We start from the raw sequence: 24,363 nt of genomic DNA, 5'->3' as shown, positions 1-24,363 counted from the left end.
GTCGACCTCCGCACGAGGTGGCCGACACGCCCCCTCAATACAAGTCTATGGCAGAGCCGAAGCGCTGCCTTCGGCAATCTCCGGCTCTGCCATTGAGATGTATTGAGGGGGCGTGTCGGCCGCCGCTTCGTGCGGGGGTCGACACCCGCTATCTGGGCCGAGAGCCGGGGTCCCGTACAGAGAGATCGCAGGGGGCCCCAGCGGTCGGACCCCCCGCGATCTCAAACTTATCCCCTTATAAGTTTTTCACCACTGGACTACCCCTTTAAGTTACTTGGACTTGACTAACTTGACTTGAATTGATCCCCGGACTTTAGTGTTACCGCAAGGCTTTGACTTTCACCTGGGTACTGGGGTTAACTGGTAGTAGATGTGTGGTTGCTGGACTAGGCCTAAGGCCTCCTTCAGAATCACCTCACAGACAGACATCACACTTCTCCTAACTGTACCTCAGCTAGATCACTGCAGAACTGAACTCTGGTTACACTATATATGGAGAAGGTTTTGAGCATTCCCATTGGGCAGATAAGTCACATGGTTCACCTCTGCATACTCCCCTAACAACAAGGTTCTTAATAGGTTTAAGGTTTAAAGTGACAAGTAAATAGAAAATACCAATAGCTTAACCATTGCATAACAGATTATAATATAGAGTTCTGAGGAGAGTGGGCCCAAGACGGACATTGAGGCAACATCTGCCACACAGGATGGGCAGGAATACAGAGGAAAACGTTATTCTGTACTGGGTCACTTTCTTATCCACCTAGCTAAAGGCCTTGCTTGCTTTCTTTCCCTTATTGAAGCCTTGAAACTGTAAGAAAAGGCTTCAGGGGATCTTTACTACCTTTTATCCAAGCCGACAGGATGCAGATAACTGGTGCCGAGCCACACTAATGATCACTAGCCTTTTTAATTCATCATTATTGGCCAAATATTTACTGTTTACACATGGCGATGTGCGGCTCATAATGATTGTCTTATAGGCTGCATTAAGGTGCAATCAGCTGATGAAGAAGTGTTTGCTCATTTTTGGCTGATCACTGCCCCATTTCCACAGGCTGGTTTTAGGAACAAACTTAGAATGCTTATTCAACCAATAATTGTTCTGTGAAAAAGAGCCTTTTGACTCTACCTAGATAACAGAGGACAGATGTAGGGAATTACGTTTTCTAGATTTGAGCATTACTAAGCAAAAATTCTGCAAACACGATTATTGATTTTAGTGCAAAGTTTTCCTGCAGCAGACCCATCCTTCCCCATTCTATCTTGTAAAACAAATACATTGTTCTACACCATTGCCTGCCTTTTAAAACCTAACTTCTCATTGGTCAAAAATTCAAGATAATGGGCCTCATTTACTAAGAGTGTTGGGATTTTACTAGTGTGAAATGTTGTTTCCGACTTGCAGGATTCGATTTTCTTTACTATTGGTATTCACAGATTTACAAGTTGAGAAAGTATTCTGACCAGCTTCTTCTTAGTGGAAATTTCTAGCCATTCATTCTAAATCAGTTGGGATGTGAAACCATGCTCCTTTTCTGTTGACCACACACCTTTTCGGGTCTGTAGGTCTATTTTAGTGCAACGCACCCAAAAATCTGCCGCAGACACAGTTTGTGGCACACTTAGCCACATTTTGCCGCACAACCCAACAATACAGGTCGGGTTTGCAATAGTAAATGAGGGCCATTGTGTCAGATCAGGATCATACTCAGAGCTTAAAGGGGTACTCCACCCCTAGACATCTTATCCAAAGGATAGGGGATAAGATGTCAGATCGCCGCAGTCCCGCTGCTGGGGACCCCCGGGATCCCCGCTGCGGCACCCCGCTATCATTACAGCACAGAGCGAGTTCGCTCTGTGCGTAATGATGGGCGATACAGGGGGACGGAGCAGCGTGACATCATGGCTCCGCCCCTCGTGATATCACAGCCTGTCCCCTTAATGCAAGTCTATGGGAGGGGGCGTGACGATTGCCACGCCCCCTCACATAGACTTGTATTGAAAGGGGCCGAGTGTGACGTCACGAGGGGCGGAGCCGTGACGTAACGATGCTCCGGCCCCTGTATTGCCCATCATTACGTGCAGAGCGAACTCGCTCTGTGCTGTAATGATAGCGGGGTGCCGCAGCGGGGATCCCGGGGGTTCCCAGCAGCGGGACTGCGGCGATCTGATGCCTAGATGTCTAGGGGCGGAGTACCCCTTTAAAGGGGTACTCCGGTGGAAAACTTTTTTTTTTATCAACTGCTCCCAGAAAGTTAAACAGATTTGTAAATTACTTCTATTAAAAAAATCTTAATCCTTCCAGTACTTTTTAGCTGCTGAATACTAGAGAGGAAATTCTTTTCTTTTTGGAACACAGAGCTCTCTGCTAAGGTCATGAGCACAGTGCTCTCTGCTGACATCTCTGTCCATTTTATGAACTGTCCACAGTAGGAGAAAATCCCCATAGCAAACATATGCTGTTCTGGATAGTTCCTAAAATGGACAGAGATGTCAGCAGAGAGCTCTGTGTTCCAAAAAGAAAATAATTTCCTCTGTAGTATTCAGGAGCTAATAAGTACTGGAAGAATTAAGATTTTTTTAATAGAAGTAATTTACACATCTGTTTAACTTTCTGGCACCAGTTGATTTAATAAAAAAAAGTTTTCCACTGGAGTACCCCTTTAAGTTTCAAAGAGGCTGTGCTGAGCCACAGCGTGCATGCCTCCTCCCTCTGCCACTCCTCCCTGTCTTAAATGATAGACGTAGTGAAACATGATCTGTACACAATCTATCATAGCGGGGGGGAGGGATTGAGGAGGTAAGCATTAGGGATCGACCGATATAGTTTTTTTAGGGCCGATACCGATAATCGGTGGAGGTTAGGGCCGATATTCCGGTATAAGTTATCGGCTATTTATCCCCCCTCGACACCGCTGCAGGTCATTGATTTAAAGCGGGCGCTTTAAATCAATGCACTGCAGTGGCTTTTGCGGTGCCATAGGCCGCCACCACCCGCTTCTCTCCCCTACCTGTCAGGGTGGTCCGGGCCATCCATCCATCCTTCCTGTAGTGTCCGGTGCCATTCCGGGTGGAAGGTGAACCGGTCCGGGCTGTCCTTCTTCTCCGGCGGTCATCTCCTCCACTCCGGGCAGGCTCCGGCCTAGTACGCTGCATAGACGCCGCTGCGCAGTGACGCCCGTGCGCAGCGACGCACCAGACGTCACGGCGTAGCGACGTCTATGCAGCGTACTAGGCCGGAGCCTGCCCGGAGTGGAGAAGAGGACCCCCGGTGAAGGACAGCCCGGACCGGTGCACCCTCCACCCAGAATGGCACCGGACACTACAGGAAGGATGGATGGATGGATGGCCCGGACCACCCCCATTACGGGTAAGTTTCTTTTTTCTTTTTTATTGACTCGGAGGGTGGGGGAGGGGCCCGACCGGTATAACGGTATGGGCAAAAATCCATACCGGTATACTGCCCAGCACTATGGTGGGGGTGCGACGCGGTGGGTCGGGGGGGGCGGTCGTGGTGCGGCGGGTCGGGGGGGGGGGGTCGCGGTGTGGTGGGGGCGGTGCGGGGGGCATTATCGGCTTATCGGCAAGGTTATTGCCGATACCGATAGTGCCCAAAATCGTGATTATCGGCCGATAATATCGGCCATACCGATAATCGGTCGATCCCTAGTAAGCATGCTGTGGCTTAGTACAGCCTCTTGACACTCTGAGCATGATCTATAGCTGACAGGTTCAATTTCATTAATTGCTTATTAAGATTTCTTCTATTAAAAAGTAAGGGTAAAAATGATTAACCCATTGTGTGCTGCCTATGGATTTTAGGAAATGGAAATTACAGGTAAGCAAAAGTAAAAATTTTATAGAGGGTTATGGTCAGGATCTTTCTCTTTTGGCCAGAGTGGTAAGAAGTTACAAAAAGTGTATTTTGCTCCATTGATTTGACTGGGCAATGTGTAAAACCTAATTTACCTTGTGGAGGTGCTGCAAGGAGCATACGTCATACCTGGTGGGTCCCGGTTGCCATCAGCAACCAGGAAACGTGGCTAATACCGGACATCGTCGTGATCAATGTTGATTGCTGCGTCTAAAACGTGAGTAAACAGTTGCCGGTTAGCTCAGTAGGCTGTTTGGGACCGTCGTGGTGAAATGGCGGCATCCTGAACAGCTGAGAGGACAGCGGGAGGGTGCATACTTTCCTCCTTGCTGTCTGATCAGTGTTCTATTGCTCCAGGCCTGGATCGTGGTGATGCCCGGTATTGCTCCAGGCCTGGATTGCGGTGATGCCCGGTATTAACCCTTCAGATGCGACAATCAAAGTTGATTGCAGCGTCTGAAGTGAAATCTTCCCTGCAGCTCAGTCGGGCTGATTGGGACCACAGCAGTGAAACCGCGGTGTCCCGATCAGCTGTTTTGGACACCAGGAGGGTCCCTACCTGCCTCCTCGCTGTCCGATTGCCAAATGACTGCTCGAGCGGCGATAACACTGATCAATGCTCTGCTATTGCATGGCAGTGATCAGTGTAGGAAATCAGTGTGTGCAATGTTATAGTACCCTATGGGGGCTATAACATTGCAAAAAAAAAAAAAGTGAATATAAAGTGTTAAAACATTGCAAAAAATAAAGTGTTAATAAATGTGATTTAACCCCTTCCCTAAATAAAAGTCTGAATCACTCCCCTTTTACCATAAAAAAAACTATGTAAATAAATATAAACATATGTGGTATCGCCACTTGAGTAAATGTCCGAACTATAAAAATATATCATTAATTAAACCGCACGGTCAATGGTGTACACATTAAAAAAATCCAAAGTCCAAAATTGTGTATTTTTGGTCACTTTTTATACCATAAAAAAATGTATAAAAAGCGCTCAAAAAGTCTGATCAAAACAAAAATGGTACCGATAAAAACTTCTGATCACGACACAAAAAATTAGCCCTCAAACATGCCCATATGCGGAAAAATAAAAAAAGTTATAGGGGTCAGAAGAGGACATTTTTAAACATATAAATTTTCCTGCATGTAGTTATGTTTTTTTTCAGCAGTAAAACAAAATCAAACCTATATAAGTAGGGTATCATTTTAATCCTATGCACCTACAGAATAGAGAAGGTGTCATTTTTACCAAAAAATGCACTGCATAGAAATGGAAGCCCCCAAAAGTTACAAAATTGCGTTTAGTTTTTTTCAATTTTGTCGCACAATGATTAATTTTTTGTTTTGCCGTAGATTTTTGGGTAAAATGACTGATATCATTACAAAGTTGAAGCCATCATATGGATTTTTAAAAGGTGAGGAGGAAAAAAACGAAAATGCAAAAACTGAAAAACGCTGAGTCCTTAAGGGGTTAAAGGGGTACTGCACTGGAAAAAAAAATTATCACATGGTGCCAGAAAGTTAAACAGATTTGTAAATTAGTGAATAAAGGTTATTAGTCCTCAGCTCAATATCAAAAAAGATTAAGTGGTAGATGTCTGGTATCAGAAAGAGCAAAAGACAACCATATCGCTAATAGCTTGTTTAATATAAAAATAAAAATAGAATAGATGCGTGTTCCGCAGGGCCCTACGGTAGCGCAATAATAAAAATCACAGTGTAAAATACATATAAAGGTTCAGCAATACACTTCAGAATACACTACAGAATAGAGAAGGATAGATATTATCAACCCTCTAAAATGGTGGTATACCACTGAAGAAGGGGTACAACTAATGCTTTTTTAACCCCGAAACGCGTTTGGTGACAGAGATTCAGCCTCTTACATCCAGCTCCAGTTCACACTACAGCTGCGGTTTTACAGCGATTATTGGACTACTGCATTGGGAGAGACTTTTTCATCCAAACATTCACTATCATTAACGGATCTACTTTGCTATTGATCAGCCAAAGCCGGTTTGAAACCCTCCATCTCAAGAACATTGTTGCTAAAACCTGTTGAAGCTATTCCGCAATATCTGCAATTACTTACCTGCATCCAACGTTATTCAGTGCTCACCAGCTTCCCGTATCAGGTCAGCTGACCTGCCATCAGCTGACCTCTGACGTCAGACGCCAAGGATTAGCTAGCTGGTGAGAACGGCCGCACATCGTGCGAACACCACGCCGCCCCGGCTGGAGCGTATTTGAATCCATCCAACTTGAATCCATAACCACTCCCACTTTGGATTTGTAAATTACTTCTATTTAAAAATCTTGATCCTTCCAGTACTTATCAGATGCTGTATACTACAGAGGAAATTCTTTTCTTTTTGAATTTCCTTTCTGTCTGACCACAGTGCTCTCTGCTGACTGTCCAGAGCAGGGTAGGTTTGCTATAGGGATTTTCTTTTACTCTGGACAGTTCCTAAAATGGACATAGGTGTCGGCAGAGAGCAGTCTGCCGACAGACAGAAAGTCAGACAGAAAGGAAATTTAAAAAGAAATGAACTTCATGTGGAGCATACAGCAGATGATAAGTACTGGAAGGATTAAGATGTTTAAATAGAAGTAACTTACAAATCTGTTTAACTTTCTGGCACCAGTTAATAAAAATAAAAAAAAGTTTTTTCCAGTGGAGTACCCCTTTAAGGGGTTAATAGAAAACGTTAAGGGATATTCCATGAAAAACTTTTTTTTTAAGATCAATTGGCTCCAGAAAGTTAAACAGATTTGTAAATTACTTTCATAAAAAAATCTTAATCCTTCCAATAATTATCAGCTGAAGTTGAGTTGTTCTTTTCTGTCTGGCAACAGTGCCCTCTGCTAACATCTCTGCTTGTCTCGGGAACTGCACAGAGTAGAAGAGGTTTTCTATGGGGATTTGCTTCTACTCTGGACAGTTCCCAAGACAGGTGTCATCAGAGAGCACTTAAACAGAAAAGAACAACTCAACTTCAGCAGCTCATAAGTACTGAAAGGATTAAGATTTTTTAATATACATAATTTACAAATCTGTTTAACTTTCTGGAGCCAGTTGATATATATAAAAAAGTTTTTTCCTGGATAACCCCTTTAATGATGTTACAAATTGAATAAACTTCCTTTTGTTTTATTTCTACCAAATGGTGGACCTATATGTAATAATGTCATTGAGAACCTACTGATCAATATCTGTTTTTTAATGTAACAGATTCATCTTAGTCTAACACTAAGCAATTTTATAGGAAACTGAAACATCTCTGTATTTCTATAAGCTCTGTAAATCATTTTGAAGATCCTATTCTGCAGCTACTATTAAATAACTTCCTGCCTTGGAGGGGTTAAGCATTTTATCATATAACAAAGATTGGACAAATGATCTTGCTGTGAAGTCATTCTCTCTTCCACCACCAAAGGAATCCATTAATCCCATACAGAGGTTTGTGGGGTAGAGGTTGGGGATGGAGCCGGGCCAAGAAAATATGTATTTGTCTACAAAGCAAAAATTTATGTAAATGCATTGTGGAACATTTTGATGGGAGGAGAGTGTAGGGGAACTGAATGTGTGGGTTTGGATGTGAAGATAAATTTCACTGGTTGGTTAAGTTGCTTGTGTTGAACAAAGCTGGTAAGAAAATAAGAATAAAATCAGTGTTGTTGGATTTAGGAGGGACCACATCAGGCTGGTTAATGACAGAATACTGTGCTGTTCTCACTCCAGAGTGCAATTACTTATAAAACATGATAAAAAGCAATATTACAGTAGAATCTCCCAGTACCATTTCACCCACCCCCTTTATACCTTGTCCCACTTTATTCCCCCTGTGCCAAATCATTCCCCTTAACACCCTGTGCCACAAAATTTCCACTTGATCCCCCCTGTGCCATTTTTTCCCCCTTCATTACCTTGTATCACTTTATTCCCCCTATGTCGAATAATTCCCCCCCCCCACCCCTTGTGTCACATCATTTTTCCACTTCCCTCCTCCCCCTTTTGTTCTTCTTGCCTGACCAGCAGGCTCAGGTGCAGGGGCTCTCAGCGGGCTTGATGTTCTCCTGAGATCCCTTGCACTGCACTTACTGAGAGAACCAGTAGTGGCTGTGGGCACTGACAAGTGATGTTAGGAGCTTCAATCATCAGTGCTCACAGCCTCTCAGTGAGTGCAGTGCAGAGGACATCAGGAGAACGTTAAACCTGCTGAGAGCCCCTTCACCCGAGCCTGCTGGCCAGGTAAGAAGAACAGCAGGGGGAGAAGGACAGGGGAAAATTGATGTGGCACAAGGGGTGTGGGGAGGGGGGGGGTGGATTTGGCACAGGGGGAGTAAAGTGGCACAGGGGGGTTAAAGGGGGACGAAATGGCACAGGGGATAAAGAGGGGAAGAAATAGCACAGGGGTGGTAAAGAGAAGGTGATGAATTTGCACAAAGAGTAATAAAGAGGGAATTAAATAGCATGGGGGGTTAAGGGGAAATGTGGCACAGGGGGTAATAAAGGGAGGGATGATTTGGCACAGAAGGTATAAAGTGGCATGGGAGGATCAGGGCGGGAGGGGGGGCAAATGATGTAGCCAGACGTACTGAAGCAGGCCAGTTTAAACAGCGTTTTTTTGCTTCTGTGCTGGGGCTGCTGCAGGGTGGGTGCAGCTGGGGGGGGGGCAGGGCCCCTTACTGGGGTATTGGCTGTACCCCTCTGACGGCTGCCCTGTGTACAAGGTAGGGCCGGCACATAAGCCTATTGGGAGTGTTTTGTCCCCTATTGGGTGTTTCCGCATCCGCTATTGGGAGTGTCTCCTATTCAGAGGGTGCAAATACATTAAGTCTTATGGGACTCTGCAGGGAAATTAAAAATTGTCCGCTAAGGAAGATTTTACTGTATTTATAAACTATAAAACTGTAATTAAACCGCAACACTAAAAATAGCCCAAAAAATATAATAAGATGTATATCTATAGATGTATCTATATATATCAGAACAAATGTGTCACTATTCTCAAGTGTGTGTGGAGACATTATGAATACATAATAGGCAATCTATAAAAGGAAAATCCCCCTACAAAGCCATTTAAGCTTATCCCTTAATCGTTTGGATTTTAGTGACTTCAAAAATTTAGTGACTTCCTGCAGAATTGCTTTGCTCCCTAAAGGTGGGCGGGGCTTGACAAAGAGTGGGCACAGTTTCAGGCAAAGTTGGCATGGTTGCCTTGCATGCCATTGTTACTACAATTTATGCCTGCTAGCAGGGATTTAGCCTATATCTCTAAGGCTACTTTCACACTACCGTTGACGCTTGCGCCGTCTTTTTCTCCCGCTACTCCCGCTGAAAAACAGCAGCGCCTGACAGACCCCCATTGACTATAATGAGGTCCATCGGGACCCGCTGTTGCACGTTTGTGTCCCCCGCCCGTCAAAAAGAGAGTTTGACAGCTGTTCTTGACGGGGAGCAACGGCACTGTGAAAGTAGCCTAACACTGCTTCACAGGCAGCTTCAGATGTGCCTGTAAATCCAGTGTGACAGCCAGGGGCATAATGAAGGCCTCCAGGCCATATCACCAGCATGGCTGAGTATATTGCGTGATGCTGTCAGGCATAATACACTGCACTACAAAATGCAGTGTATTACACTGCGATCAGGAGATAACTTGTCAAAGTCAAATTTTTTTGTATGGGGGGGGGATGTTTTTTTTATTTATTTTTTATTACATTTCCTATTACAAAATCCCTTTTACATAAAACATAAAAAAGTCTACACAAGTGGTATTGCAATGTCCGTAGCAACCCAAACTATGAAATTACATAATTGTTTATCCCCAATGGTGAATACTGTAAAAAAAAAGAAAATATATATAAAGAAAAAAAAATAGCACCAGAATTGCGGTGTATTGTTAATCTATTGGGAAATAAAGCCATTTTAAAGTCATACGTGTCCCAAAATGGTGCCAATAAATTTTACAAGTTTTTCCCTAAAAAACTATACAACTGTACAATTGAAATTATGCTCTAGTACCCTGTTAGGCCTCCTCTGGGCTAGATACAAGACGATATACAGTTTGCTATAGAGGCATACAGGTACCATTAGGCTATGTTCATTTCTGTGCAGAATTCAGTTTGGAATTCTGCACGTAGATTCCACTGCAGAAGAGTTACGTTGAATTCAATGGGATTCTGCTGCGTGTGCACACGGCGGAATTTCTGTGGCAGTTGTTTCGGTCACAGAACTTCTGATTTCCGTGTCTGCAGATACAATGAGCCTGTTCATTCTTTCTGCGTACTCTGCACGAAATGTACAGCTGTCTATGAGATGGCAGTCCTAGTGTCAGCATATTATGCTAGCGCCCAAAGTCTCTGTAATGTCTGCACTGAGGTTTTCTGTGTGGACATTCCGATGTCTGAACTTAAGCTTAGAATTCTGCAGACCCTAGCTGGTCTCATTAATGCTGTCAACTGCGCAATATTTCTTTCATTGCATTGTAGAGACATGTTTAGCAGTCAATGATCTCTAAGAGGCACATCACCCAAAGGTGGCCTTTAAGAGGCTTCTTTTAGGCGAAGTTTCCACTTGGTTTTTTTCTTGCAGTTTTTGGAATACTGCCACTGCCGTTTTTGAGCCAAAGCCAGAAATGTATTCAAAAGGAATAGGAGATATAAAGGAAGGACTTACACTTCTCCTCCCTTATGGATCCACTTCTGATTTTGGCTCAAAAACTGCAGTGGCAGATTTCCAAAAACAAGTGGAAACTTAGCCTTAGAGTAGCAGGGGAAGCACTCTTACACCCTCTTGTGGCAAAATACAATGTCCAATCAGACCACACCTGTCATCATTTACACGGCCATTGATTTTAATCTGTATATGGCTTCCATGAGTAGCCAAAGCCACACTGCTATATTGGACTTAGATGTCGGATACAGCAAAAATACAAACAGCAAACCACAACTGTATTGCATGCCCTAAATTTAACAAGCAAATGGGCTATGTGCTATCACGCAGTTAAATGAGCTTGCATATGGGACTAACAGGAATGATCCTTAATAAAGAGTTTGTAATGTTAGTACGTATTACTTGCTGACTAAAAACTAGATATGATGAAACATTTTGGCACATTTAGGCAGGGCTGCCATCAGAAATTTTGGGGCCCCTTACACAGCTCAAGGCCGCACAGCCCTCCATGTGCTTGCCAGAGGTAACCTGACTGCCATTAGGTACCGAGATGAAATCCTCAGACCCCTTGTGAGACCCTATACCCGTGCGGTTGGCCCTGGGTTCCTCCTAATGCAAGACAATGCTAGACCTCATGTGGCTGGAGTGTGTCAGCAGTTCCTGCAAGAGGAAGACATTGATGCTATGGACTGGCCCGCCCGTTCCCCAGACCTGAATCCGATTGAGCACATCTGGGACATCATGTCTCTCTCCATTCACCAACGCCACGTTGTACCACAGACTGTCCAGAAGTTGACCACCTCATCAGGAGCATGTCCAGGCGTTGTAGGGAGGACACACACACTTCTGAGCCTCATTGTGACTTGGTTTAAGGACATTACATAAAGTTGGATCAGCCTGTAGTGTGGTTTTCCACTTTGATTTTGAGTGTGACTCCATATCCAGACCTACATGGGTTGATAAATTTGATTTCCATTGATAATTTGTGTGATTTTGTTGTCAGCACATTCAACTATGTAAAGACGAAAGTATTTCATACGATTAGTTCATTCATTCAGATCTAGGATGTTATCTTAGTGTTCCCTTTATTTTTTTGAGCAGTGTCATTCTAATAGAGCCCACTTATATCATGTTATAAATATTAAATGGATTGTCCTCATAACAGTAATTTTAAACATTACCTTTTATGAAGCAGCTAACAATGTAGTTCACTAACATGTTGCTTGTGAACACATGACTATTAATAGTGATTGGTTGATGTGGTCACATGATCATTAGACATTCTCAAGGCAAATTCCTTTTTCCACAAAAATGTAAGGCAAGTCCCTGAAAACCTGCACTTGCCAGCAGTGATAGCAAGCAATATACATATTGTGGCCACCAGGTGGCAGTGTTACCATTTATTTGCTTAGTGAAAGTCACTAAACGTAAATTTTACTACACTTCCAAAATCACATTACTAGTCTGTAGCATGTGCTACAAGTGGCAGTGTTACGATTTTTTTGCGTAGCTGTAAATCTGAATTTCATTTTTAGAAACAAATTCAGGACGCAGGGCGCATGCGCCCTACATCCTGAGTCCTAAAGGACATAGGGCGTACAGGTACGCCATGGGAATTCCGGTCCGCACCGCTAGCCGGTCGGGGACCGGACCAGGATGCCAGCTGAAATCATTCAGCGGGCATCCCAGCACATTGCCGAGGTGGGTCCGCAAATCGCCGTTCAATTCAGACCGGCGATCTGCAGCGATTTTGGGTCATACGGGTCTCCAGTGACCCGGAAAATAAGGGGGATCAGGGATGTCCAAGACGGGGGTGTGGGAGTGAGGTGGCAAGGGTGCCACCCCTCCTATCCCTGCTATTGGTCAGTCAAAAGCAACTGACCAATAGCAGATCGGGAGCAGGGGGGATAAAGTTTGGTTCCCCTGTTCTGCCCACCCACAGTGGACAGGGCAGAATGGGGGAACTGTAGTGTGACCGGCGGCGATCGGCGATCCTCTTCCTGGTGTGGCAATCCTGCAGACTATGGAAGCCGGTAAGTTGCCTAGCAACATCTGGAGGGCTACAGTTTGGAGACCACTATACAGTGGTCTCTAAACTGTAGCCCTCCAGATGTTGCAAAACTACAACTCCCAGCATGCCCAGACAGCTGTTTGCTGTTTGGGCATGCTGGGATTTGTAGTTTTGCAACAGATGGAGGGCTACAGTTTGGAGATCACTGTGCAGTGATCTCTAAACTGTGGCCCTCTAGATCTTGAAAAACTACAAATCCCAGCATGCCCACACAGCAGTTTGCTGTCTGGGCATGCTGGGATTTGTAGTTTTCCAACATCTGGAGGGCCACAGTTTGGAGATACAGTGGTCTCTAAACTATAGCCCTCCAGATGTTGCAAAACTACAACTCCCAGCATGACCAGACAGCTGTTTGCTGTTTGGGCATGCTGGGATTTGTAGTTTTGCAACAGATGGAGGGCTACAGTTTGGAGATCACTGTGGAGTGATCTCTAAACCATGGCCCTCTAAATCTTGGCCCTCTAAAACTACAACTCCCAGCATGCATGAACAGCAAACGGCTGTATCGCCATGCTGGGAGTTGTAGTTGCGTACCTCAAACTGTTGTATAACTACATCTCCCAGCATGCCTTTCAGCGATCAGTACATGCTGGGGGTTGTAGTTTTGCAACAGCTGGAGGAACACTGGTTGTAAAATACTGAGTTAGGTAACTGAACCTAACTGAAGGTTTTCCAACCAGTGTGCCTCCAGCTGTTGCAAAAGTACAACTCCCAGCATTCACGGTCTGTCAGTGCATGCTGGGAGTTGTAGTTTTGAAACAGCTGGAGGTTTGCCCCCCCCCCATGTGAATGTACAGGGTACATTCACACGGGCGGGTTTACAGTGAGTTTCCTGCTTCAAGTTTGAGCTGCGGCAAATTTTCCGCCGCAGCGCAAACTCCTAGCGGGAGACTCACCGTAAACCTCCGCCTGTGTGAATGTACCCTAAAAACACTATACTACACTACAATAACACAAAATAAAGGGTAAAACACTACATATACACCCCCTTACACTGTGTCCCCCCCCCCAATAAAAATGAAAAACGTATCATACGGCAGTGTTTACAAAACGGAGCATCCAACTGTTCCAAAAGAACAACTCCGGACAGCCACTGACTGAGTTTAGCAACAGCTGGAGGCACCCTGTTTGGGAATCACTGGCGAAGAATAACCCTATGTCCACCCTTATGCAATCCCTAATTTAATCCTCAGATGCGCATGGCGCTCTCTCACTTCGAAGCCCTGTCGTATTTCAAGGAAACAGTTTAGGGCCACATATGGGGTATTTCCGTACTCGGGAGCAATTGCGTTACAAATTTTAGGGGGCTTTTTCTCCTTTTACCCCTTATGAAAAGGAAAAGTTGGGGTCTACACCAGCCTGTTAGTGTACAAATATAAAACATTTTACACTAACATGCTGGTGTTGCCCCATACTTTTTATTTTCTCAAGAGGTAAAAAGACCCCCAAAATTTGTAACGCAATTTCTCCTGAGTACGGAACTATGTACATTTGAGGCCTAAATTGGTGATTTGCACAGTGGTGGCTGATTTTACAGCGGTTCTGACATAAACGCAAAAAAATAAATACCAACGTGTGGCCCATTTTGGAAACAACACCCCTCATGTAATGTAATAAGGGGTGCAGTGAGCATTTACACCCCACAGGTTTCTGACAGATTTTTGGAACAGAGGTCTGTGAAAGTGAAAAATGTATTAAATTCTGTGAGGGGTGTAGTTTCCAAAATGGGGTCACATGTGGGGGGGGTCCACAGTTCTGGCACCACGGGGGGGGGCTTTGTAAACGCACATGGCCCCCGACTTCTATTCCAACCAAATTCTCTCTCCAAAAGCTCAATGGCGCTCCTTCCTTTCTGAGCATTGTAGTGCACCAGCAGAGCACTTGACGTACACACATGTGGGGTATTTCCATACTCAGAAGAAATGGGGTTACAAATTTTGGAGGGCATTTTCTACTATTACCCCTTGTAAAAATGTAAAATTTGGGGAAAAAACTGCATTTTAGTGAAAACATTTTTTTTCATTTCCACATCCGAATTTAACGAAAAGTCGTCAAACACCTGTTGGGTGTTAAGGCTCACTGTACCCCTTGTTACGTTCCTTGAGGGGTGTAGTTTCCAAAGAAGTATGCCATGTGGTTTTTTTTTTGCTGTTCTGGCACCATAGGGGCTTCTTAAATGTGACATGCGGGGGGCATGTCACATTTAGGGAGCCCCTATGGTGCCAGAACAGCAAAAAAAAAAACAACACATGGCATACTTTTTTGGAAACTACACCCCTCAAGGAACGTAATTTCAGAAAAACTCACTCTCCAAAATCCTACTGTCGCTCCTTCCCTTCTGAGCCCCCTAGTGCACCCACAGAGCACTTTACATACACATATGAGATATTTCCTTACTCAAGAGAAATTGGGTTACAAATTTTAGGGTGATTTCTCTCCTTTTAACCCTGGTAAAAAAAAAAAAAAAAACTGGGTCTAAAAGAACATGCAAGTGTAAAAAATGAAGACTTTGAATTTTCTCCTTCAATTTGCTGCTATTCCTGTGAAACACCTAAAGGGTTAACACACTTACTGAATGTCATTTTGAATACTTTGAGGGGTGCAGTTTTTATAATGGGGTCATTTATGGGGTATTTCTAATAAGAAGGCCCCTCAAATCCAGTTGAAAACTGAACTGGTTCCTGAAAAATTCCGATATTGAAAATTTTGTGAAAAAATTGGAAAATTGCTGCTATATTTTGAAGCCCTCTGATGTCTTCCAAAAGTAAAAACATGTCAACTTTATGATGGAAACATAAAGTAGACATATTGGGGACGTTTATCAAAGCATTTAGTGTTTTTTTTTTTTTTGCTTAAAATTGTCGCAAAAAAGTCGCACTTGCGACTACTCTCTTTTTTTCTGCGACTTTTTGATTGTGCAGTGTCCTAAGCAAAAAATTAAAATCTTGTTTACCAAAGCAAAAAGTGATTTTTGACTTGCAGTGGTCAGAGATTTATCAAGAGCGAAAGTCGCAAAAAAGTCGCATTACATGAAAAAACCTACTAAAATTTACTCCAGCTCAGACATGGAGCAGAAAAAGCCACTACAAAAGCAAAAAAAGAAAAATTGCTTACATGAAAGAAATTTTTCAACCGGCTGAAAGTAGTTGATAAATAAGTCGCACATAAGCAAAAAAATTGTAAGAAAAAAAAAAAACTAAGAAAAGGAATACATAAGCAAACATTGATAAATGTCCCCCATTGTGTATGTGAATTAATATAGAATTTATATGGGATGTCCATTTTCTTTATAAGCAGAGAGTTTCAAAGTTAAAAAAATGCAACATTTTGAAAATTTTTATAAAATTTGGAAATTTTTCACCAAGAAATGATGCAAGTATCGACGAAAATTTACCACTATCATAAAGTAGAATATGTCACGAAAAAACTATCTCGGAATCAGAATGAAAAGTAAAAGCATCCCAAAGTTATTAATGCTTAAAGTGACAGTGGTCAGATTTGCAAAAAAAAAGGCTGCGTCCTTAAGGGGTTAAACTTAAAACCTAAAATATTTTAATAATGTTAGCTGTAGATCAAGAAAACTTGTGTCATAAGACTTACCCCATTCCTGTTCACCATTGATCGAATGATGTGGAACACCCTCATCCTTTTCAAAAAGATGACTGCCGCTGCTGGTGTACTAAGCTGTTCTGCAGCAGTCAGGATGCAGTACTGAGCAATTCACACTGAAGCTGGCAAATAATTTTTTTAACCCCTTAAGGACCAAGCCCATTTTGGCCTTAAAGGAGTAGTCCGGCGCGCACTTTTTTCCTTTTATCCTGTCCGGGCTGCAAAATAAAAGAAAACACACTTTCTCTTACCTGCCAACGAGCCCCCGGAGCTTCGGTACACTGCGGTACAGGTGTTCGGTCCCCGGGATGTATTCTTCTTACTTCCTGTTAGCCCGGCACGTCACACGGAGCTTCAGCCTATCACCGGCCGCAGCGACGTCCCGCCTCAGCCAGTGATAGGCAGAAGCTCCGTGTGACGTGTTGGGCTAACAGGAAGTAAGAAGAATACAGCCCGGGGACTGAACACCTGTACCGGAGCTCCGGGGACTCGTTGGCAGGTAATAGAAAGTGTGTTTTCTTTTGTTTTGCAGCCCGGACAGGATAAAAGGAAAAAAGTGCGCACCGGAGTACTCCTTTAAGGACCAGACCAATTTTATTTTTGCATTTTAGTTTTTTCCTCCTCGCCTTCTAAAAATCATAACTCTCTTATATTTCCATCCACAGACCCATATGAGGGCTTGTTTTTTGCGTCACCAATTGTACTTTGCAATTACATCACTTATTTTACCATAAAATGTACAGCGCAATCAAACAAATATTATTTATGTGGGAAAATTGAAAAGAAAACCGCAATTTAGCAAATTTTGGAAAGTTTTGTTTTCACGCTGTACACTTTCCAGTAAAAATTACTTGTTTTCTTTATTCTGTGGGTCAATACGATTAAAATGATAGCCATGTTATATGCTTTTCTATAATTGTACCGCTTAAAAAAAAATCTCAAACCATTTTAACAAAATTAGTATGTTTGAAATTGCCCTACTTTGACCACCTATAACTTTCTAATTTTTCCGTATATAGGGCGATATGAGGGCTCATTTTTTTATCAGTAGCACTTTTGCTTAGATTTTACTTTTTAAAAATTTTTTATAAATTTTTTTTTAATAAAATGTGACAAAAAAAGCAGCAATTTTGGACTTTTTAAAAAAAAAATTACGTTTACGCCGTTCCCGATACGGAATAATTAACAATATATATTTTAATAGTTAAGACTTTTACGCACGCGGCGATACCAAATATGTGTATTAATTATTTTTTTTAAGCTTTTTGGGAGTAAAATGGGGAAAAACGGACGTTTTACTTTTTATTGGGGGAAGGGATTTTTCAAATTTTGTAACTTTTTTTTTTACACTTTTTATGTCCCCATAAGGGACTATTCATTGCAATAAGTTGATTGCTAATACTGTTCAGTGCTATGTATAGGACACAGCACTGCTCAGTATTATCGGTGATCTTCTGCTCTGGTCTGCTCGATCTCAGACCAGAGCAGAAGACCCCGGGAGATGGCCGGAGCCAGGTGAGCGGACCTCCGGCCGCCATGCTGGATGATCGGATCCCCGCGGCAGTGCTGCGGGCGATCCGATCGTCCATTCAAACTACCGCAATGCCGCAGATGCCGTGATCTGTATTGATCACGGCATCGGAGGGGTTAATGGCGGACATCCGCGCAATCGCGGATGTCCGCCATTACGGCGGGTCCCTGGCTGCTGATATCAGCCGGGACCTGCCGGGCTCCGGTGCTCGCGATCATGTCGGCGCGTAAATCTACGTCATGGTGCGCTAAGTACCACGTCACCATGACGTACATTTACGTCCATTGTCGTTAAGGGGTTAAAGAAACCAAAACGATGGAAATCTTTAATGCTATGTTCACAAAAAAGATTCTACTTTACATTTGAAAAAATTCCATTAAAACATCAGTTCACATGTGGTTTAATTTTACTTCTGTGCACATGTAATTTAATTTTACTTCTGTAATGTGTACACCCCCAAAAAACTCTACCTAAAGAAAATAAAAAAATACACATCTCTTTATTATTTAGTACAAAATATGAAATGCATACATTAAAGTTTATAAGTTTATATTGAAAAATGTATATGCAACTTATACAATTAGTTACAGACTACAACATGTATGAAAATATATTATGATGAGTGGTAATGAATGCGCTAAGCTAAATACAACATGTGCCAAAAGGCAAGTTACCAGCCAAAAGCAATGTGCTAAATACCACCCAAGAACACAATGTTATACTTACAACACAAGTAGTATCTGACCCACAACGCTGTTTCACCACAAGAGCTTCCTCAGGGGGTGTCAATATTTCCCACTGAACTGCAAATAACTCAATAGGAAAGATGTCAGTTCATGTGTAGTTTCATTTTACTTCGACAATTATTACAGACATACAATTATGTAAAAGGGAGTTGTTTTGGGACATTTTTGTCTATAAAAATGTTTTATTTTGAAAAAAAATTCTGTACATTTTTTAGGTCATTTACATTGCATATTAGCATTTGCTGTAGCCAAATAATGGATGAAAAACAGCTGAGAAGAAAAAAAACAGAGGATTTCTCAAAAACTAAATGCCAGAAAAAAAATCTTAAAAGTTTTATCCATTTTCCTGTCTAATGGTTTTTTACTCGCACAGCTCACACAGGTGAGTGCTTTTTGATTGGGCTCTCCACTATCTCATCCATCAGGTTCCATCCAGGGGCGTGCACACTGTTCTCTTTTGTATGATTGGTTGCTATGGGTAACTGGTCTCCCCGCCTCCCCACCTCTCCCATAGAGATGTATGGAGGAGGCGTGCCAGCCGCAACGTCATGCTGCGGCTGGCACGCCCCCTGCACGGGAGAGCCGCGGCCCCGTACAGAACATCACAGGGGGTCCCAGCGGTCGGACCCCCCGTGATCAAACTGTGGATAGGGGCTAAGTGTTAATTACGCTGCAGATGTCCTTTAACACTGAACAAGTGTTTGATGAAATTTTGTTAAAGTGGGATGTAAAAATGAAAAAAAAAAATTTTCTCTAAAATGCAGTTTTTCCCCCCAAATTATTCATTTTCACAAGGGGTGATCGGACAAAATGCCCCCCAAAATATGTAACCCCAATTGTATGGAAATACCCCATATGTAGAAATAAAGTGTTCTGTGGGCGCACTACAATGCTCAGAAGAGAAGGAGCAAAATTTGGCTTTTGGAGAGTGAATTTTGCTGAAATGGTTTTTGGGGGACATGTCGCATTTAAGAAGTCCACATGGTGCCAGAACAGCAAAAAAATAAAAAAAAAAATAAAAAAAAATGTAACAAGCGTTACAATGAGCCTTAACACCCCACAGGTGTTTGACGAATTTTCCTTAAAGTGCGACGTAAAAATGAAAATTTATTTTTTTTTCTTTAAAATGCTAGTGTTACCCTTAATTTTTCATTTTCCCAAGGGGTAATAGAAGAAAATGCCCCTAAAATTTGTAACCCCATGAAAATACCCCGTATGTGGATGCAAAGTGCTCTGGGGGCGCACTACAATGCTCAGAAGAGAAGGAGCAGAATTTGGCTCTGGGAGAGAGAATTTGGCTGGAATTGAAGTCAGTGGCCATGTGCATTTACAAAGCCCCGATGGTGCCAGAACAGTGGAACCCCCCACATGTGACCCCATTTCAGAAACTGTGCCCCTCACGGAATTTAACAAGGGGTGCAGTAAGTATTTAAACACCACTGGCGCTTTCAAAGTGTCAATAAAGCAAGTTTTATCTGCACGACTTGTGCCGGACATCTTTTTCCTTGGATGTGAGTGGTGAAGCCAGGACGGGATCGGCGGGTCCGATAGCACTGGTGTGCATTTGTGGTCATCAGTAAAAACTTTTTACATGGGTTGGTACAGTTACACCAATACCTTAGAAATTGATGGGGGAGTGCTGAGATCCAGACCAATTAAAACTTTTGGCATGTCTGAACATTTATTTATGTAAGACAGTAATGCCCTATGCCCCACTAGATGACTTCTGATCACTCTCATAATGCTGTGGTGTACTCAGCATATTAAATTAATATTACTTTTCATTTAAAATCTGTCATGCAATCGATCTGAGGACTGCATTAGGCCCCTGGTCACCAAGACAACTCCTTAGCACCCCCACAACTACATTGGGGGTGTAGATGGGGGGCAGTGGAAAACCTCTCCCTCTGTCTAATCATCTAAATGCCATGATCATTACAGGCAAATGAGCTTCTTGGCAGATACATGTTTATGGGTACAAAAGTCAATAGACACAAAATTATAGCACATATGTAAACGGTTTGATAAATCTCCCCCCATAGTTTCTGCAAAGTAATGCTATGTAAATTAAAGGGGTTATCCAGGAATAGAAAAACACAGCTACTTTCTTTTAAAAATAGCTCCCCATCTGTCTTCAGGTTGGGTGTGGTTCTGCAGCTCAGTTCCATTGAAGTGAATGGATCCAAGTTGTTAAACCACACCCAACCTGGAGACAGACATGGAGCTGTTTTTGAAAGAAAGTAGCTGTGTTTTTTTTTATTCCAGGATAACCCCTTTAAGAGGCAGAGCAGCAGGCCTGAATGATAAAAAATGTTTGTTCTTTAAACCCCAATACTGTGAATATGGTTTGCATACAGTATAAATATTGTATACATTGTATTCTACACGACATTAAATACATATCTTAATACTATTTTCTGAAGACATTTCTTGTGATTTAGCACTGAGTCATTGAGAGATTATATGACTGCACAGTCTTCCCACAACCATGATCTAACTTTGTCCAGAAGTAAGTGCTGATAGTATTTGAGCCCTTGGTGTGATGAATGGCGCCAGGGAGAAACCAACCAGTGGTGTTAGGTCTTGACTTGGCCAAACATGAAGAACCACAAATATCCCACTAAATTGTGAAAAATATGCTGAATCCAACCTAACTACTTACAGTCAAAGGCAACTATTGTAAATTACTCCCTGTAGACACAACAACAATGTGTCACAGACTTTGTGCCATATAGTATAGATGTTGTATCATTTATTCTGAATGTGATTATATTTGTATCAGGAATATACATCTGATGCTGAATGTAATGTCTGATTTATCTTTTATATGAAAAGTTGAGGTACAGAGCTTCTGTACAAGGAAAATTGACACTGTGCCCACATTTTCAGGGACTACCACAAACGTCCGCATCATAAAATTGTTATTATGGGCTTTCCATCATCCAGGGCATAAGTGCAGTTTGCTACCCTAGCCCTGTATCTAAATATCTTGGCCCAGGCAAAATGGCATCAGGCATACTTGCCCAGCCCTACATGCACATCGTAAAACAATGCGTTCCTCAAGATCTGTGCTTTGGCAGTGCTAAAACTAATAAGATGTATTTCTAACTCCTGGAGAACCCTTCATTTGTTTAGTAAGATAATGATCGCTCTGACTGCTGTTACTACCTTGTTGTGTTATTGTCATAAAATACCATTGCATCTACTGGCTGCCCATTTAGAGTAGTAGGAGGAGGAAACTCCAACAGAAAATAGTCATTTCACTAAAAGAAAAAAGCAGCATTATAGTAGACTCACAACATAGCCATTTAGCCCCAAGATAAGCACGGATCCTTTCTAAGCATGTCCATTACTGTCTGGCAGATAAGTACTAAAATTACGTTATGGTGGATAACCCCTTTAAGAATTAACCCCTTAACGACGCAGGACGTAAATGTACGTCCTGGTGCAATGGTACTTAACGCACCAGGATGTACAATTATGTAGTGTACATGACCGCGAGCACTAGAGTGGTGCTCGCGTCATGCATGGCAGGTCCCGGCTGCTATCAGTAGCCAGGGACTCGCCGGTAATGGCGGACATGAGTGATCGTGCTGATGTCCGCCATTAACCCCTCAGATGCCGTCATCAATACAGATCATGGCATCTGTGGTAGTGCAGTCGGTAAAATGGATGATCAGATCGCCCGCGGCGTTGCTGCAGGGATACAATCATCTGGAATGTCTGACTGAGGTCTTTTCACCTGCCTTCGTCCGTCTCCAGGGGTCTTCAGCTCTGGTCCGAGATTGAGCAGACCAGAGCAGAAGATCGCCGATAATACTGAACAGTGCTATGCCCTATGCATAGCACTGAACAGTATTAGCAATCAAATGATTGCTATAAATAGTCCCCTATGGGGACATAAAAAGTGTTAAAAAAAATTTGAAAAAAAGTTAAAAAAAATAAAAGGTGAAAAATCCCCTCCCCCAATAAAAATGTAAATTGTCCCTTTTCCCATTTTACTCCCAAAAAAGTGTAAAAAAAAATTCATAAACATATCTGGTAATTTTTATTTAATTTTTTTGTCCGAGTTAACCCTTAAATGTCCGAACTATCAAAATATAATGTTAATGATCCCGTAAGGTGGAACGGCGTAAAAAAAAAAAAAAAAGGAGTCTAAAATTTTTTGTCACATCATATTGCAATAAAAATTTATAAAAGTGTATAAAAAGTTTTATAAATGCAAATGTGGTATCACTAAAAAGTACAGATCACAACGCATAAAGAGCCCTCATACTGCCGCTTTTACTGAAAAATAAAAAAGTTATAGGTTGGCAAAATAGAGGGATTTTAAAATTTGCTAAACTGCGGTTTTCTTTTCAAATTTGGCACACAAATAGTATTTTTTTTGTTGCACCATACATTTTATGGTAAAAACTGTGATGTCATTACAAAGGACAACTGGTCACGCAAAAAACAAGCCCTCAAACTCGTCTATGGATGAAAATATAAAAGAGTTATGATTTTTAGAAGGCAAGAAGTAAAAAATGAAAATGTAAAAATAAATTTAGTTCCGAACGCAGCCGGAACACTGGACAGTGGAATACTCCTTTAAGACCAAAATGGGATGAGTCCTTAAATGGCTAAAGAATTTAAAGGGGTATTCCAGGAAAAAACTTTTTTATATATATCAACTGGTGCCAGAAAGTTAAACAGATTTGTAAATTACTTCTATAAAAAAAAATCAGAATCCTTTCAGTACTTATGAGCTTCTGAAGTTAAGGTTGTTCTTTTCTGTCTAAGTGCTCTCTGATGACACCTGTCTCGGGAAATGCCCAGTTTAGAAGAGGTTTGCTATGGGGATTTGCTTCTAAACTGGGCGTTTCCAAAGACACGTGTCATCAGAGAGGACTTAGACAGTAAAGAACAACCTTAACTTCAGAAGCTCATAAGTACTGAAAGGATTAAGATTTTTTAATAGAAGTAATTTACAAATCTGTTTAACTTTCTGGAGCCAGTTGATATATATATATATATATATATATATAAAAAAGTTTTTTCCTGGATAACCCCTTTAAGCCATGATTCGCAAGCCACTTGATGAGGTGACTTTCTTTTTATCCAAATTGTTCTCTTTTAGTATATATCAAAGAATGTGTAAGCTTTTGTGGTCTTTGCATTGAATCTCTAAATCACACTCATTTTGCAACTCATTATGCATTCATATGAAACATTTCTTCACACAAATCTTGTTTCCTTCCATTTCTCTAATGTCCATACAAATGGCCTCTCATTATCATTGTTAAAGATTATTTTGTGATATGCTTTATCATGCAACCTCTCTGCCTTTCTGAACCGGATAAAATGGGATTGTCCACTTTGCTGCAAACTCTACAGATTTATTATTGAAATAGTTGTGTAGAGGAAATAATTACTGTGCAGTGTTTTGCATTATAAAAACACTGGAGCACAATGCATCACTCTTTATGGATGTATAAAAAAAAAACAGGGGAAAAAAACTACAACTATAGTAAATCTGGGCCAATTTATTTGACAAATTTGTTTATATGTCTTTGTAATGTGTTATAATAGTGTGAAGCTAGAGGGCACTGTAGAGCAGCCAAAAACCTGTAAGAGGGTCAGCTTACAGCAAGGAAGGCTGTATGAGACCTGCATAGCCAGTGAACTGAAGACCAGTTAGAGACAGACATGTGGTCTGTCCCAAGAAGACTGGCATCCAGAATGGACTTCAAGTAAACCAAAGTGAGAGGGGACCTCAGTAAGGTATTTTCTGCCCTGGAAGGTTAGCTAGGGTTCAAGAAGTGAAGAAGGGCCCTATGCATGGGCTAGATGTTTGTTGTTTTCCTTTCT

General features: G+C 42.1%; 1 protein-coding gene and 1 long non-coding RNA gene across 37 annotated transcripts in view; one reads left to right on the top strand and one right to left on the bottom strand.

The window, feature by feature from the left end:
- The window catches only part of SP7 (Sp7 transcription factor), a 189,938-nt gene that overhangs the window by 126,241 nt on the left and 39,334 nt on the right, over positions 1–24,363 (bottom strand). For 4 of the 35 annotated variants that reach the window (XM_056555259.1, XM_056555261.1, XM_056555247.1 and 1 more), the window contains 2 exons: positions 18,494–18,570; positions 3,973–4,087 (listed from right to left, as the gene is read on the bottom strand). The exons of 25 other annotated variants lie outside the window; for them this stretch is intronic. The gene's annotated coding sequence lies outside the window, so the exon portion shown is untranslated. The remainder of the gene's footprint in view (positions 1–3,972; positions 4,088–18,493; positions 18,571–24,363) is intronic. 6 more of the 35 variants (XM_056555263.1, XM_056555250.1, XM_056555282.1 and 3 more) reach the window with 3 other exon arrangements.
- The window catches only part of LOC130355299 (uncharacterized), a 30,074-nt gene continuing 29,866 nt past the window's right edge, over positions 24,156–24,363 (top strand). Inside the window, exon 1 of one of the 2 annotated variants that reach the window (XR_008888468.1) lies at positions 24,156–24,276. This is a non-coding gene — a long non-coding RNA (uncharacterized LOC130355299). The remainder of the gene's footprint in view (positions 24,277–24,363) is intronic. The other variant, XR_008888469.1, reaches the window with a different exon arrangement.

The sequence above is a fragment of the Hyla sarda genome, chromosome 2 (assembly GCF_029499605.1).
Source record: "Hyla sarda isolate aHylSar1 chromosome 2, aHylSar1.hap1, whole genome shotgun sequence".
NCBI classification, from domain to species: domain Eukaryota; kingdom Metazoa; phylum Chordata; class Amphibia; order Anura; family Hylidae; genus Hyla; species Hyla sarda.
Note: the sequence above shows the minus strand (reverse complement) of the source record. Positions and strands in the feature narration are given on the sequence as shown.